This window comes from Mus caroli, chromosome 9, assembly GCF_900094665.2.
Source record: "Mus caroli chromosome 9, CAROLI_EIJ_v1.1, whole genome shotgun sequence".
Taxonomy (NCBI): Eukaryota; Metazoa; Chordata; class Mammalia; order Rodentia; family Muridae; genus Mus; species Mus caroli.
Genome location: NC_034578.1, coordinates 99,174,486 through 99,190,086, shown reverse-complemented (window position 1 = coordinate 99,190,086; position 15,601 = coordinate 99,174,486). Strand labels below are relative to the sequence as shown.

General features: G+C 44.6%; 1 protein-coding gene across 4 annotated transcripts in view; it reads left to right on the top strand.

Moving 5' to 3' along the window:
- The first annotated feature begins 8,610 nt into the window (after nucleotides 1-8,610).
- The window catches only part of Tmem108 (transmembrane protein 108), a 274,217-nt gene continuing 267,226 nt past the window's right edge, over nucleotides 8,611-15,601 (top strand). For 3 of the 4 annotated variants that reach the window (XM_021172799.2, XM_029481061.1, XM_029481062.1), the window contains exon 1: nucleotides 8,636-8,699. The gene's annotated coding sequence lies outside the window, so the exon portion shown is untranslated. Of the gene's footprint in view, nucleotides 8,700-15,601 lie in introns of all 4 variants that reach the window. The other variant, XM_021172798.1, reaches the window with a different exon arrangement.

The window sequence follows — 15,601 nt, the reverse complement described above, 5'->3', positions numbered from 1 at the left end:
GTACTACACACCTCCATCATTACCAACTAAGCCTAACTGGGAAGTCACAGGAAAGGAAGTCTCTGTTAGTTGTTCAATATTTTAATTGGGGGCAAATAATTCCAGCCTGTGAAGGATGCTCTTTTCCAGTCTTGAACAAACCCCTTCATCCTAGATCAAAGGATGCTCTTGCCGTCATTCTTTTGGCTCGTTAAAACAATCTCTTTCATAGGCATTGGAGACACTTGCAAGGTGCACCTGGAGTCTTTTTTGTTGTCCTAATTATTCTCCTCATTTATAATTGATTAGGTTTCTTTATTTTCTTCATATGAACTGCCAGTTTGGTGTGGGGTGAACTTTTCTTCCCTGACAGTTTATAGGCCCTAGCGGTTCTCTTTTTAACCCCTACCTCAAAGATTGCTTGTTTCTATTCCTTGGCATAAACTTTTCCACAAAACAAGTGACAAAGTGAACAGATCTTTCTTGTGGGTTATTGACTTTTTTGAAGTCCTTTACCTCAACGGCCTCCTAAATGGGATGTGTGTTTATCATATTTCCCCTTTTAAAATCCCAAAGTGTATGAATTCGTTTCTTGGCTTCCCATGAGGCTGCGGAATGTAATTGTGTTATTAGTTTTCAGTCTGTGGTTCACCCACAGCACTTTCTGGGCTCCATTTCTCTGCTGTTTAGGATAGCACTCCCTCTTTCTTCCTTTGAGACTCAACGCAGCATCCTCAATTTATTAATGTCCACCCCATTACCCACTGCCACCTCGCTGTTGGAGCACATAGCCACACCGTGTTTGGATAATTAAAGCTGTCATTATCTGGACGTTTTTCAAATTCCATTTAGTATTTTCTGTTCTTAATTCCTCTTAAGTAATCTGATATGCACATTTTTCTGTATAGAGAAGTTTTAACATGAATGATTTTAATAATTGAAAAGTCAGAAAACGTATGCCAAATCCTGTGATGTTCATCCAACAAATATTTTTTAAAGATTTATTTTATTAGTTTTAATTATGATGTATGTGCCCATGTGTGGGTACATGTGAGTGGGTGCAGTTGCCATTGAAGGCCAAGAGGCATCTGGTCTCCCTTGAATTGGAGACCAGGCATTGGTGCTTCACCTGAATGAGGGCTGGTAACCAAACAGTGTGCATGCTTTCTTAACTGAGGAGTCAGATTGCCAGTCTTAACAAAAAAATTTTTGGAGTGACAACTATATGCCAGTTTTGAAACCTAGGAATGAGGAGGGGCCACAACCAAACTTTATGCACTTATATCTTAGAAACATGGGGAGGGGTGGCAACAACATAAAAAGTGAGTGAAATGTGGTGGTTTGAATATGCTTGGCCCAGGGAGTGGCACTCTTAGGAGGTGTGACCTTGTTGGAGTGGGTGTGGCATGGTTAGAGGAAGTGAGTCACTGTGGGGGTAGGCTTTGAGAGCTTCCTCCTAACTGCCTGAGGATGCCAGTCTTCTGTTTGCCTTCTGAACAAGATGTAGAACTCTCAGTTCCTCCAGTGCCATGCCTTTCTGGACGCTGCCATGCTTCCCGCCATGATGATAATGGACTGAACCTCAGAACCTGTAAGCCAGTCCCAATTAAATATTGTACTTATAAAAGTTGCCTTGGTCATGGTGTCTGTTCACAGCAGTAAGACCCTAACTAAGGCAGAAGTTGGTACCAGAAGTGGGGTAGTCATTCCCATTTGTCCCACATATACACACTTGTTTATAAATATTAATATTATAAACAGAAAGTGTGCAATGTGTGTCTCTCTGAATCTGGGTTAATTCACCTTTTGTAAATTGGGGAAAGAGGTCATAAGGACCAGGGAGAAGAGAAAAGAGGATGATGGGATACATGTGACATCATGAAAACTAGATTACTAGAGAGAGCAAGAGTGCAGAGGAACAGAGAGGAGCAGGAGGGAGAAATAGGGTTGGAAACACGACAGAAAAATGTATGAAAATGTTTTCATAAAAACATCAGTTTATATGCTAATTAAAAATCTCCCTCTAAAAAAATTTCATAGACTAAGACTTTAGTGCAGCCACTTTTTTTTTCCATTTCTACTGAGGAATTCAACTGCCATGCCCTAAGGATCCTGTATGTAGAGAGAGTCAGACTCTGTCCTATGTAACAAGACTGGTGCCAGGTGTGTAGCATCCTTGGGAGACTCAAGAAAATGGTACTGATATGATTTTCTATAGGGCTTCATTATCTCAAGAAACCCTATTGAGAAAGGTTGGGTAAAGGATAACAGTTGTGTGTGGGATAGTTTGGGTTCATTGGATCAGAGAAGTGCTCATTGCCAAGGAATCTTGTGAGCAGAGACCTGAATTTAGACAGAGAGAAGGGCTCCACAGATGCAGAGACAAGGACTTGGGGATGGGGATAGGATGTGTTGTTCTAACTGGTGACATGTCCACGGTGGGCAGAGCTGTGTTATAAAGGGGTGATGAGCTGGAAAGTTGGGTGGAAATGATGGGGAGAGAGAAGATGTTTTGGTTCAGGTCGGGTCACCAGAGATTCTATAGAGTATTCGGGCTCTGGTGAGTCAAAGATAGAGGAATCATGGTCCCTGTCTTCACACAATACATAACATAATTTAAGTGTAATTACAGTGTAAAGCTTACATCTTAATCATTAGCAAAGGGATGGCCATATGTCATGTTTGCCCAGAAGCACCCCACTCACGCTTTCAGGAATGAGTGATTAAAAAAAAAAGCTTTAAAAGATCTCACATCAGATAGCCTGATCTTGCAGAGAGCTTTCTAGTATGAATCAGCCTCAGAATTTTTCACACTTAGAAGGAAATGGACTCAGGTTTTGTGAGTACTCACCTACTACTAGGGCAGTACACTCTAGGCTCTTTGGGGCTCCCCAACCAGAAGATATGGCTCCATTGTTGAAGTTCATCCTCTGGGCCTGGGAGCTGACTAAGTGGATAAAGCTCTTGCCATGCAAGGATGAGAACTCCAGAATCCTGGAAAGCCTATCACGGTGCTTCTAAGTGGGGATGAATTCATGCATGAAATCCATGTCCATCTTGAGAAATTTTAGGAATCATTAATTAGAAGCTTGGAGCCCCGAGGGGATGCCAAACTCTGGTACCCAGGCATGGCAAGTTGGCTCAGGTGTCCAGGAGACATAGTCATTGAAATACCATAGAAACATAAGTATGAACAGCATCCTTCAAGGATGGAGTATATTATAAAGGGGGAAAAAGGCAAGTAAAAATTTGGAGACTTTGAGAAAATTGATGTGTTAGTGGGAAACCACTCATGACTTTATTTAGAGCTGAAATCAAATTTCTGTCGACTTGCTTTCTGGTTGACAGAAACTGATGTCAGTGAGTGACACCAGTCAATCAGAGCTGTGTTAGGCACCAAGGGAGACTGGGGGCAGGGAGTTAGGGTGGGAGGGATGGGTGTCCAGGGGCTGGTAATTCTGCTTGGTTGAAGTGAGATGCCAGTCACACTGAATTGAGCAGTCTGAGGCCATGTGGGCTTGGGAGAAGATCCTTGGTAATAGCTGGCATTTTTTTAATGTCACTTTATCACTTTACATTATTTATGATTTGTTACCAACTACGGAAGTCAGATGCTTGCGTTCCATTACTGCCATTCCAACCCCTTCCAAAAGCTAAACTGCCCCGGGTTGACCAGCAGGTGTGTGGAGTAGCTGGGCATTGAACCAGACAACACAAGCCCACATTCCACTCTCAGTCAGCACAGTAGAGCTCAGAGTCATGATAGACAGGGACAGTAGGAGGGGAAAGAGTCAGGTGATGCACTTCCTACCCGTACATTCTGTCCGTTATTCGTCTCCAAAGTGTTGGGTTTCTCCCTTCACTGGATAGCTGATTGACTTCATCTGCTCTCACTTCTCGAATGCTTTAGTCTTGTGTTTTTATGGGGTGTCCCCCATCCTGTCCCACTGCTGGGGTCCTAGTCTCTTCAAAATGCTATAATCACGTGCTACATCCCAGATGGTTTAGAAACCTCAGATTTCTTCCTCAAAGGTCCAGAACTTGAACGACAGGTATCGGTATGCTCAGAGTCTGGTGTCAGAGTCTAGTGCTATCTTCTGGATTACAGACCACCTTGTTTGTTTGTGTTTTTACACAGCACACAGTGCAAGGGTTGAAAGGACCACACATTATGAAGTTACCACAATTTTAGTAAATTATTTTGTTTGTGAAAAGTCCACCTTCACGACATCCAAATGGTATCCCACAGTCTTTGACTTCTAACACCACCAAGCTGGGGAAGGATGTGGAGTTTTGGAATGTGTCTTCTGCAGGCAGATGTTCAGTATGTAATAGTATGCAACACTTCAGGCCAACTCTTTTTAATTCTATGGATTTCAACGCAGGCATCATTCTTAACATAAGCCTTCCCCGGTTTCATTGATCAGTCAGCATTCTTTCCTTGATCCTTACCCGTGGCACACACCTAAGGTTATGTCTTTTAAGATGGTCCCGAAAGGCGACACTCACGTAGCATATACCTGCTAAATGAGTGAGAAGAGAGGCTTGGCCTCATTTGTATACCAAATCACCAATGTTGTTTTCTCAAAGGGAAACAGGCATTGTGCCACATGGGATCCCAGCCTTCTTATTTTTCTCTTCTATCACCTTGGGACTTCTAAATATGCAGTTAGAATTGTACCTACTTACGCCGTGTTGTATCTTACATGCAAACAAGCTGACATTTCTTTCCATAAACCTTCCCCCTTTGCGTGCCTAAGCAGGGCAATGTGCAGTCTACACTGAACACATCTGTTTTTGGGAAGGTCACATGGGGGCTCTGATGGTATTTATGTTTCTAAAGTTAGAGTAGGTATAAAAGAATAAACATTATTTAAATGCATTTAATGTCTAAATATTTTATAAAACATACCAGGGTGTTGATATTCCTTATATTTTATAAATTTGTTTTAAAAAATTAAACCTTTCTACAAAAATATCTTGTGGTTAGTGTGTACACAGTAACAATAAATGGAAAGAAGTACTGTCATTAAAACATGAATACATAGATAAAAATTTGTTATCCTGGCTGGATTCATATGACAGATGGAAACTAGAATCTTGTCTAATTGGTGGGACTTCATGAATGAAGTCAATTAAGTTTGGAAAAGCTATTTATTATGAGATAAAAATGCAATTAGTGCTGATAAAACACTGCTGGGCTTCTGGTTCTGATGAAGCAAATGTGGATTTCTGGGAGCTGGCAACTGGGTGGGGTGGTTTCAACTTTATCTCTTCTTTTCCAATATACGTAAATCTCTTAGTGAGCAATTTCCAGGTTAGAGAACCTTGCCTGAGCTGAACTGACCCCTATCAGATGCTAACACACCCGTGCCAAGCCCAGAGACAGGATAGACTGGGCTGTGTCTAGGAAGCAAGCTGGGTGAGGAATGGAAAGTGGATGGCAGTGTGGATTCATATTCTCTCTCTCTCTCTCTCTCTCTCTCTCTCTCTCTCTCTCTCTCTCTCTCCTTCTCTTTTCAAATTCACATCCTCAAGCAAGGATCCTTTTGCTTTTTTGCACCTCTTTTTATAATGATGACACTCAGAGGGAGAAAGTAAATTCTTTTCTACAGTTAAAAGTTTGCATCAGTCATGGTAGTTAAATATCTGTTATAACTGTCCTTATTTCCCCCCAATAAATAAAGCTACAAGTTTACAAGGGTGAGAAAATTCCTCTCCCACTTGGTTGCTGTGAAATATATTTTTAAAGCGTCAGAGGTGGGGAAGCTGGTTTGCAGGCTCACACTCAGGGCATCTGTAGTTCTGGTGCTGCAAACAAAGTCCATTACTAGCAAGATGGCTGTTGAGTGTTCTGAGGGGACCTCTGACTCACCTAAGAACTAGGTCAGTCACTACTGTGGCAAATACCACTCCACAGATAAACTGGGGGACAACCAGGCTCAAAGGCTCTGGTACTAGTCACCTCACTACACAAAGTAACAGCATTTGGTAAAGGCCCAGTGAAGAGAATTGAGAAGTCTTTAAAATAGACTCGGCTCCCTTATTTAGCTAGTACAGCAAGTTACATGAATAGCACAGCTGTTTGAGTTGAAGGCATGCTTGTCTGCTGATTATCCGTATCTGGAGGGACAGTCTGAAGTCAAATTTAACCACTGCTGGGTTCAGAATTTGTATACAAGCTGGAGGAAGTTCTTGCTGGGCCCCAGGCGTCTGCATTTTAGGTGGTATTTGATGCATACTTTGGGGGAAAGCCTTGGAGACAAAACTCTCTGTATATCCCAAAGAGAAGATATTTCAGTTAAAGGCATCAAACAGGTGGCATTATCACTAGAGAGGCCACCAATTTGGTGTGGTTGACAAGAGGTAATAGGCTCTTTCCAAAATATGTAGTCATCTCACCGAAATTACGCCTGGTTGTAGACTTGACATCTCAATTTGTTCCATTCAATAGCCTTGGTGGTATTCGTTACCTATGAGTTATTTTTGGCCTTGGAAAATCTATTTTCACAAACTACGTGGAAACTTCCCTCTGTTTACAGCATGCTGGTGTCATTAATGATTTATGATCTCGAGTTGTTATTTTTCCTTGTTAAAAAATGAGCCTAAGATGGACTTAATTGGCTCGGGCTGTAATCCCACCACTTAGGAGGTAGAGGCAGGAGGTTCAGGGGTTCAAGGTCATCCTCAGCCACATAAGAAAGTTGAAGGCCAGCCTGGACGGCTTGAGACACTGTCTCAAATACAAAACAAAGTGCCAAACTTCATAAATGTAGCGGTATTCTCAGCAACCACAGAGCTTATGGAATGTGCATCATTCTGATCAGATTTGGTCAGACTCTCCCAGCTGCTTGGTCTCAGCTTGTTTTCTGAAAAAACTATGTAACATGCAAATCATACTAGGAAACATGGTTTCCAGACTGCAGAAGAATCTTGGAGGCCTACTTCTCTTGCTTAGGCATCTTCCTACTCCTGTCTGTCCAGGACCGCTGGACCATTGTTGTGTAGGCTCAGGGTGGCCTGAAACTCTGAATTTTGAGCTAGGTGACCTCTGATAGGAGAAGTCCAATGAATGATGCCTGAGACTGTTAAGTGGGTCTCACTCCTGGCTGAGAAGCCAGAGGCACCTGACATGTAGCCAAAGGCAAAGTCCCCTAGGTGACAGCTTGATCACCTCCATGAAGAGTAAAATAGAATGACGTTGGCACGTGTTCCTATCTTTTGGCCAGGAATGCTGGTAGAAGGAGGATTTAGAAAGCTTAATATTGAAGGCTCTTGAGAGTTAGGTATGGTACAGCATGCCCATCATCCCAGCACTTGGGACACTGAGAGAAGGTCATAAATTCCAGGCCAGCCTCAACTACATAGGGAGACAGTGTGTGTGTGTGTGTGTGTGTGTACTCTTGAACTATCCTGAAACATTATTGAATAATAAACTTGGCAATACTGGACAGCAAACCTGTTAGTTGTCCAGTCTAAAAAATGTCCATCTCAAGTTTGAGGATGCAGAGGCATTGGTTGTCTGACTTAGCAACAAAGGATTATTTAGATAACTTTAAAACCCCTCAAGGGAAACTACGTTTTCAAGCTCTTCATTTTATACCTAAATTGCCCAAAGCGTTAGTTACTTACATCTCCATCCTTTTAGAACAGTGGTTCTCAACCTTCTCATGCTGCGACCTTTTAACATGGTTCCTCATATTGTGGTGACCCCCCCACACCATAAAAATTGTTTTCCTACTTTATAACTGTAATTTTGCTACTGTTACAAGTTATAACATAAAAATGTAGCCATGGACCTTAACGGGGGTCGTGACAGATAGGTTAAGGACTGCTATTTTAAAACATTTTTAAAAATTCAATCGTAAAGTCTTATTACAGGCTGTTGAGATTCTACAAGGCTGGAACCACTTGGATGGTTTCTCTCTTATCTGGTCAAGTCTCCTGAATACTGATACTGAGCCACACGTGTGAGCACTTTAGCACGGGGTGTTCTCATTTGTCTCTACTCAGTCTGTTCCACATACACATAAAGTTGGTCCAGGTAGCTACTCCATACCCTTTCCTCAGCTGCTGTCCAAACTCTAGGTCTCATCTCTTCACCACACGTCGAGACAGTCATCTGAATGCTCTTCAACACTGAAGGGCAAGAAAGGTCGTGAAACTTACAAATAAACGGGGCAGGGGCTAGCCACATCATTTTTTGACAGTGCTCCTTAAAGCGTGGCCTTGGACCAAGAGAAGGTTCATCACTACTTGGGGACTTGTAAGAAATGCAGATTCTCGAGGCTACACCCCAGACTTTAACTAGACTCCCAGGTGATTCTTATTTAAGCTAGGATCTGAGAAATCATTAGATGTAGGAATTGACCAACTGGACGCCACTCATCCGCGGAAATAAGGGACTCAGCCCTTTGTGCCCGCCTCGCACCCGCTCTACTCGGTAGCAACCGAAGCCCCGGGGACATCGGAGCCAGGCGCTTGCCGAGGGCAATTTGGTGATTGGCTTGCGAGGCCACGTGACCAGCGCTAGGCTGTCCACGCGACACGATTGGTTCTCGCGGACGCTGACGGACAGGGCCGGGGCGGGCCAGAGCCCGGTCGGAGGGGCGCCCGCGGGGGCCGGAGGGTGAAGGCGCGAGTGCGCGTGCGCGAGCGCGAGCGCGAGCGGCGGGGCTTTCTCCGGAGCCGTCGGAGGGAGCCGGAGCGCTTCTCCCGAGGTGAGCGGAGTGGGGCGGTCCCTCTGATGCCGGGTCCCGGGGAGCGGCGGGGGATGGCTCTGGGCTTGCCTGCCCCTGGAGCCCTGGACTAGGGAGGATGCAGCCCAAGCATTCGCTAGTCTCCGAGCCTTGGTTTCCCTTTTCCCACCCTCTGATACATCTGGCCATCCTCCCCGCGGTCACCGTGGCTGTGCCCGAAGAGGCTTGCCCACCTGGCCGCCTCTCCTCCGCCTTTGTTTCCCGCCCCGGAGGGATGCTGCCACCGGTCCCCTCCCCAGGGGAAGGGCTCCCGAAGCGCCGCGAGGGCGCCACGGGCGCTGGACTGGGTCTGGGCAGAAGGTGGCTTCCATGCAGTGGGACCTGTCGCATAGGAAAACGAAAGGGTCGGGGAGAGGGTAGTGTCACTTTGGTTCAAGCCCTTGAGACCAGAACTAATCCGGTGACTGCAGAGAGAAGCAGAATTCCTAGCGCAGCTGATGATCCTTCTGCCTCGATGCGGGAGCGAGCATCGTGGGGGAACCGAGCCTGTGCTGCCTGGAGAAGGGTGCCCTGGGGAAGGCTGCCCTGTCGGTCCGCTGAACCTCGAGCCTGCCCTCACCCCAGACTTCACCGAAATATAATGCTCGGAACCTACGGAGAGAATCCAGAGATGCGTTACAAACCTTAAATATTTTTCCCTTTAAAACAATTAGAGCAGGTCACAAAAAACGGTTTCCAGAGACAGTGTAACTGGTGACTGGGAAATAGTGAGGGAATTTGCCTGCAGTGAACTGCAGACCAGACAGTGCACTGAGAGGCTTCTTCAAGAAGATAGAAGACGCGGGGTGGGGGTGGGTTCTGTGACTTTCTAGGTCTATTCAAGAGGGTACTTAGTTTCAGCCTGTCAGGAGGGCAACATAAGGGAGAGGGGAGGTAGGGTCTAAGATGCACTTTGTAAATCTTTGCTAAAGTGTATGTTTTTTTTTTAAAAGACCATTTGGCTGCCAAAGAGATGGGGTGTGGGGGGAGGAAATCTCCCTAGAATCCTTTAGAAGAGGGAGGGTGTGTCCAAGAGTTTAACACGGTGCTTAAAAGGCAGGTTCTTGGGGAGTGAGTGTGTCCCCAAACCCAGTAGAAATGACATTTAAGGCATCTTAAAAGATATGAAACTTAAAAGATCCCATGAGTTTTCCTCGGGTTAACTAATCTGATGCACCTGGCGTTGTAAAAACTGGTTCAGCTAATGAGTTTCAGTGTAACCCATTCAGAACTTAAGGTGACTCAGTCTCTGCCTGACTCTTTGGGGACATTCTGATCCTACTGTAAGGCCCCTTCTTCCCCCGTGTGAAGTTGCTTTTTTTCTTAGGCATCTAAAACAAGCGTACCTTGTGCCAGCAAAATACTCAATTTAATTTATTGAATTACACAATATTCATTTACTTGCTGAAAATTTCAATTCATTGGGCAAGTTAAAAAAGCAAACGTTTTGTTGTTTTGTTCTGTTGGTTTGAGAAGGCACCTCTTCCATTTGTTAGACTACAGGAATCAAACTCGGGGTTCTCAGCAGCACAGCACAGAGTAAACTTTTGGTGGTTTCCTGAGATGAGCATAGAACGGGATCTGCTGTGAGGCACAGTGGGAACACAACAGATGACCCCACTAAAGCGCAATAAAGGTTCTCATCTGATAGACTGAAACACAGAAAATTAGTGGGGACAACTTAAATATGGAAGCTGACATACACTGGGGACGGGAGAGGAATGTTGAGGACGAAGGAGGTGGCATGGTTTGAGGAAAGCACACAATTTCTGCTTTTAGAGAAGAGATGTCATTTTGCATGTAATCTTCATATAAGATACACAAAGGGCATTGACGTGTGTTTTAACTGGTAGAAGCGGGTTCAGCTGTTTCAAAGAGGCTGAAAAAACTCTGCTTAAGGTCTAAATGGCCAACAGAAAAATCAGCAGGCATAGTTCAATGTGGGGTATGCAGTGGACCTCTTTGACTTGTCAGATGTGGGCTTTATCCTCTGATTCAACAAAAGCCCCTCACTTCTGCTTTCAAGACGGCCACAGAATTCTCTCTGTTGTTTCTGTCCTCTTAGTCACGGACTAAGGAGAGAGATTATAGTCAGACCTGCGTGTCTAAGCAGCCATGCCCTTTGAGGAGGATCTGTGTCACGTTGTATAAATATAAGAGCCTTCACGATGGCGGTGCCTGGGAGAATTCCGTAGGGTGTGCACTGTAAGATAAAGCTGGCTTACACTGCCACAGGTGGGGTTCTGGGTAAGCTCCTGTGTTGGTGGAAAGGAGAGCCAGGGATGATTGAATTCAGCCAGGCTCGGCTGCTTGATGGAGTGATGTTGTCCAGGCAAAGCTTCTCGTTATCGGCTAGCCTGGCTGGCCTTCAGAGGACCATGCCCATGTGACAGAGGCTCCTCCAGAGCTTATGAGTCTCAGGCTGTGTCAGTTATGCCTGTGATGCGCTGTGGAAAAGAGCCCCACTAAGACGAAAATACAGATGCCTGTCTTTCCAGTCCTTATCTCCTGCCACCTACAGGTTTCCATCAAACAAGTTGTACCCTCCCTGCCAGTAGATGGCACTCTTGCCTCTGGGAATTCCTGAAGAGGCTGGCTATGGAACTATCAGCAGCAGTGTGGATTTGGTGTGGGTTTTGATAGGTTGTTATCTCCCAGGTAAAAGTGACAATCTTGACGACAACTATGATGCTGATGGTGATGCTGTTCTGAGCATGTAACTTTTTATATAATTTAGGAATAGAGTGGGGTGAGGATTTCTTTTCTTTCTCTCTCTCCTTCTCTCCCATCCCTTTCCTTCTCCCTCTCCCTTCCCTTCTTCCTCTCCTCCCTCTTCCCCTCTCCCTATCCCTCTCCCTCCCCTCCCCTCCCCCCTCATGTGGCGTGTGAGAGTGTGTGTGTGTGTGTGTGTTTTCTGAGCAGAGATTGGGTGGGTGTACATTGCGAAGCTTCATAGTACAAGGTTTAAGAGCAGTGGTTACGCAGACCTAATGTTGAGGTTGCAGTTTGCTGTTCATCCCAGGACTTCATTTCTATTATTTGCATGCACACCTAGTCTCCGCACGAGGATGACACCATGAAGGGGGTGCACATGATTTTGAACCCAGTCTATAGTCAGCAGTACATACCCTGAGGGTAGCCATGGGAGCTGGAGTGCTTGTGAAAATAATGTTCAGTCGTTACATCCCACGATTGTCCACAGAAGGTAGGTCAGATCATTTTAAATCAGTTTCTTTTGAAACTCGAAATTTTCTAACACGCGTTTGTAGACTGTCGTTAGCTAACGATAACCGTCAAGTCCATGGTAACCACTCAAAACTCGGACTTAAAAAAAAAAAAAACCCAAAAAACAACTTTAAGCCAGAGTTCCTTTATGCATCTTCCAGTTTTGAAGTAACTATTTTGTTCTTTGTTACAAAGTGCTCTCTTATGTGGGTTTTGAATATACTAAACTGGAGGGAAGGAGGTGTTTTAGCCAGCAATGGAGACGTCACAATGTAGGGGAAGGTCTTAGCTCTGATCCTGCCCAAGCTATAAGCTATAGAACAGGCCGGCCGCCTCTGGGATCCACACTCAGTACCTGCTCTTTGCACAGCTGTCGCCCTGTAGCTCAGCCTCCTGTGAGCCGATTCCTGTCTCTTCAACTGAACTGATAAGATGTTTTGTGCGTATGTTTTCTATCAGTAACAAATTCTAAAATCCCATTGGGACAAGACAGCGATCGATCGTCACAAATCATTGACACTGCCTCATTGTGGCCATAAATCAATCTGTCTACCTGGCTGTTATTTTTCTTATGTTTACTGGGTTTGTCAAGTGAGTGTCACGTAAATAAATATCTTTAGAAGTCTGAGGTGCTTCGGCTGGGTGATTTCCCATAAGGTATTTCTGAAGCTTCCTGTCAGTGGCGTGCTTTCCCCGTGAAGCTTTCTTCTGTGGAAACTGTGGTACTTCGATTGGAGTCCTGTGGTTCAGAGGGAGAAGAACACCCCCCTCCCGGGGGGGTGGTTAACTTAACTTTCCCACCTTTTAACTGAGTGACTTAATGGTGAAAAGCTCTCGGGAGGATGAGGACCTCAGCTTGGGAAGTGAGCTTCGGGTTCCTTCTCCTGCACTGCCTCCCTTCCCCCATGGTTAGGATACAACCTAACCATGTGTTGTGTACACAGGGCTGGGCCAGGGAGTTTCTCTGAGATACTCAGTGGTATGGGATTAAAGTCACAGTATGAGTGGCATGGGCTTTTCTTTTTAGCTTTTTCGGTTTTTTTGTCTGGCTGACCCTATGCTGAACCCCTTACTGTATGTCTTTGCTCCATCCTTCCTTCCCTCTTTCCTTCCTTCCTTTCTTCCTTCCTTCCTTCCTTCCTCTTTTCTGCAATACCATTTCCTGTAAGGATTTTTTAATCCTAAAATACAATGTGAGGTTCTTAAAGTGAGTCCATGGACTCCCCAAGTCTGTATGGGTAAGAAAGTAAGTGTTAGGTAATTTGTCTCTATAATTTCACATCTTTGCCTCTGTGTGTGTGTGTGTGTGTGTGTGTGTGTCTTTATGCGTCTACAAAGCTGGGCCTGGGCATGTGGATGAGTGTGGGGGTCAGAGGTGAATGTTAGGTGTTTTCCTCTATCTCTTTTCATCTTAGATTTTGAGACAGAGTCTCTCACTGAGCCTGGAGCTCACTGATTTGGGAATCCTGGACAACAAACTCTAGAGATCTCTCTGATTGTACCACCCTAATGGTAAAGTTAGAGGCATGTGCCACCACATCTGGTTATTATTAATATTCATGCTAGGGAATTGAGCTCAAGTCCTCGTGAGTTATGTCTCTAGCTCTTGATCATATTCTGAGAAGAGGGCCTTAGACTTCAACAGAATGCCAAATGGACCCATGGCACAAAGGTGGGATAAGAATGTGACTGTCTGGAGTAGCTCGGGAAAAATGACAAGGGGGGGATTTTTGTCTTGTTCTGTCAAGGCAGGGTCCTGGTACCCCAGGCTGCTCTTAACTTGCTGTGTGGCCAGTGTGTCCTTGAAGTTGCGAGTGTCCTGACTCTGCCTCCCAAGTGCTGATATTATATGTGTGTATGCATTACTATCCCAGGTTTAAAGGGAAGAATATGTACACCCATATGCGTGTCTGTGCATGAGCACACACAGCATAGATGCATGAATGTCCAGAGTCCAGTGGACAATTTGGGGGTGTCATTTCTTACCCCCTTTTTGAGATTTTGCTAGGTGAGCTGGCCAGTGAGCCCCAGAGATCTTAACCGTCCCTGCCTCCTAGTGCTGGCATTTCACGTGTATTCCACCACACCCAGGTCTTTTACATGGTTCTGGGGCTTGAATTCACATTGCCATCCAAGCCTTCTCCCCAGCCCCAAAGGGAGAGTTCTTGATTGTTAAACTAACAGAATGGTAGGCAAAAAGTTGGGATCAGAACGTAGAAATTAAGCTGTGAACGTTTAGGGATGTTGAACCTTTATTAAAATTGCTCCCCAAATGAAGAGACAAAGCACATCACTTTACCCATCTTCATAATAGATGTGCAAGTATTGATATCCATTTCATCAAATCTTTCTCAGTACCCTCCTAATTTCACCAGAGTACTTTTAAGTTCATGTTGCTTTACTGGCTGTGACCTGCATACTAAGGGACCCCAGCTCTCATTATTTTAATTTGAGGTCCACATATTCATTACCTTTCTGATATATGTCATGAAGATTCTTTTAAGTTCTTATTTGCATATATTAAGTGTGCATAATGGACTCTATTACAGCATTCTCATATGTGTATGTATTTGATCGTATGTGTCCTCACTATTATCCTCCATTCCTCAAGATCCCTTTCCTTGTCCCAGATAAGCCTAACTACCACTATCAGTCTTATGTGTGGTGGGTGAGATAAGTGTGTGTGTGTGTGTGTGTGTGTGCATGCACACACCTGCATGTGTCCTCATGTGTGTGAGAATGTGCTTGCATGTGTTTAATTAGGGCTAAAGCTGCATGAGTGAGCTTATTTATAGAAGCATGAGAAACCCATAGCTACACCGTGAAAGAAAATGACTCTCCCATTCCAGCCATCATTGACTGCCTAAAGATCTAAGGAAGGGGCCTTGTGAGTCCTTCACCCTTAGCAATCCTCAACTGGACACCTTCCCAGTCCATGACAGAATGGCATGAACTGTATACCCCAACTCCTTTCTTCTGCTAGCTGCTTCGTCTATCAGCAGCATCCACTAGACATTGTGCTCTAAGCTCCAAGCTCACCGCAATCTTAGAGCTGTAAAATCACTTCAGAGGTAGAACGTCTAATAAGACTTCACCAGCTGTTTCCATCAGTACCCAAGATGTACTGTGGCTAATCACCACATTTTCCCTATTTACAGTCACAAATACTTTCTTTTCCTAATTGTCTTTAAATAGGAGTGACTCTGAACTGGTATGGATTAGAAATAAAATTTTAAAAAAGTCTCATTGTTACCAGAGGCTACACTGATGTTATTTTGTGGTCCATTTCCACTTTAGACACATGAGAAGTAACTTTGTTGTTGTGGAGAATTGTTTGACAAACCTCCAGGTCCTGTCCTGTGACATCTTGCTTACCCTTTGTCCTGCAGTGGCCTGTGCTGGTACAAGCCACCTTTCTGCTGTCTTTTTGGCTCTAAGACAGAGTGGTCTTTGTTTTTGCCTTAATAGAAGAAAACTATTTTTTCCTTGTTAGCTTATTGAGAGAGATCATATACTAGAGAACAAAGTCAAATTGTTGCTTCTAAGGTTGAACTTCTGTTCCTAAGTTGTTATGAAATTTGGTTGGGAAAGGGGTACCAATCACCTCCCTGAGTTTGTTTCAAATGACCCTTTATGTTCTAACCTTTTCTAAACTTGTG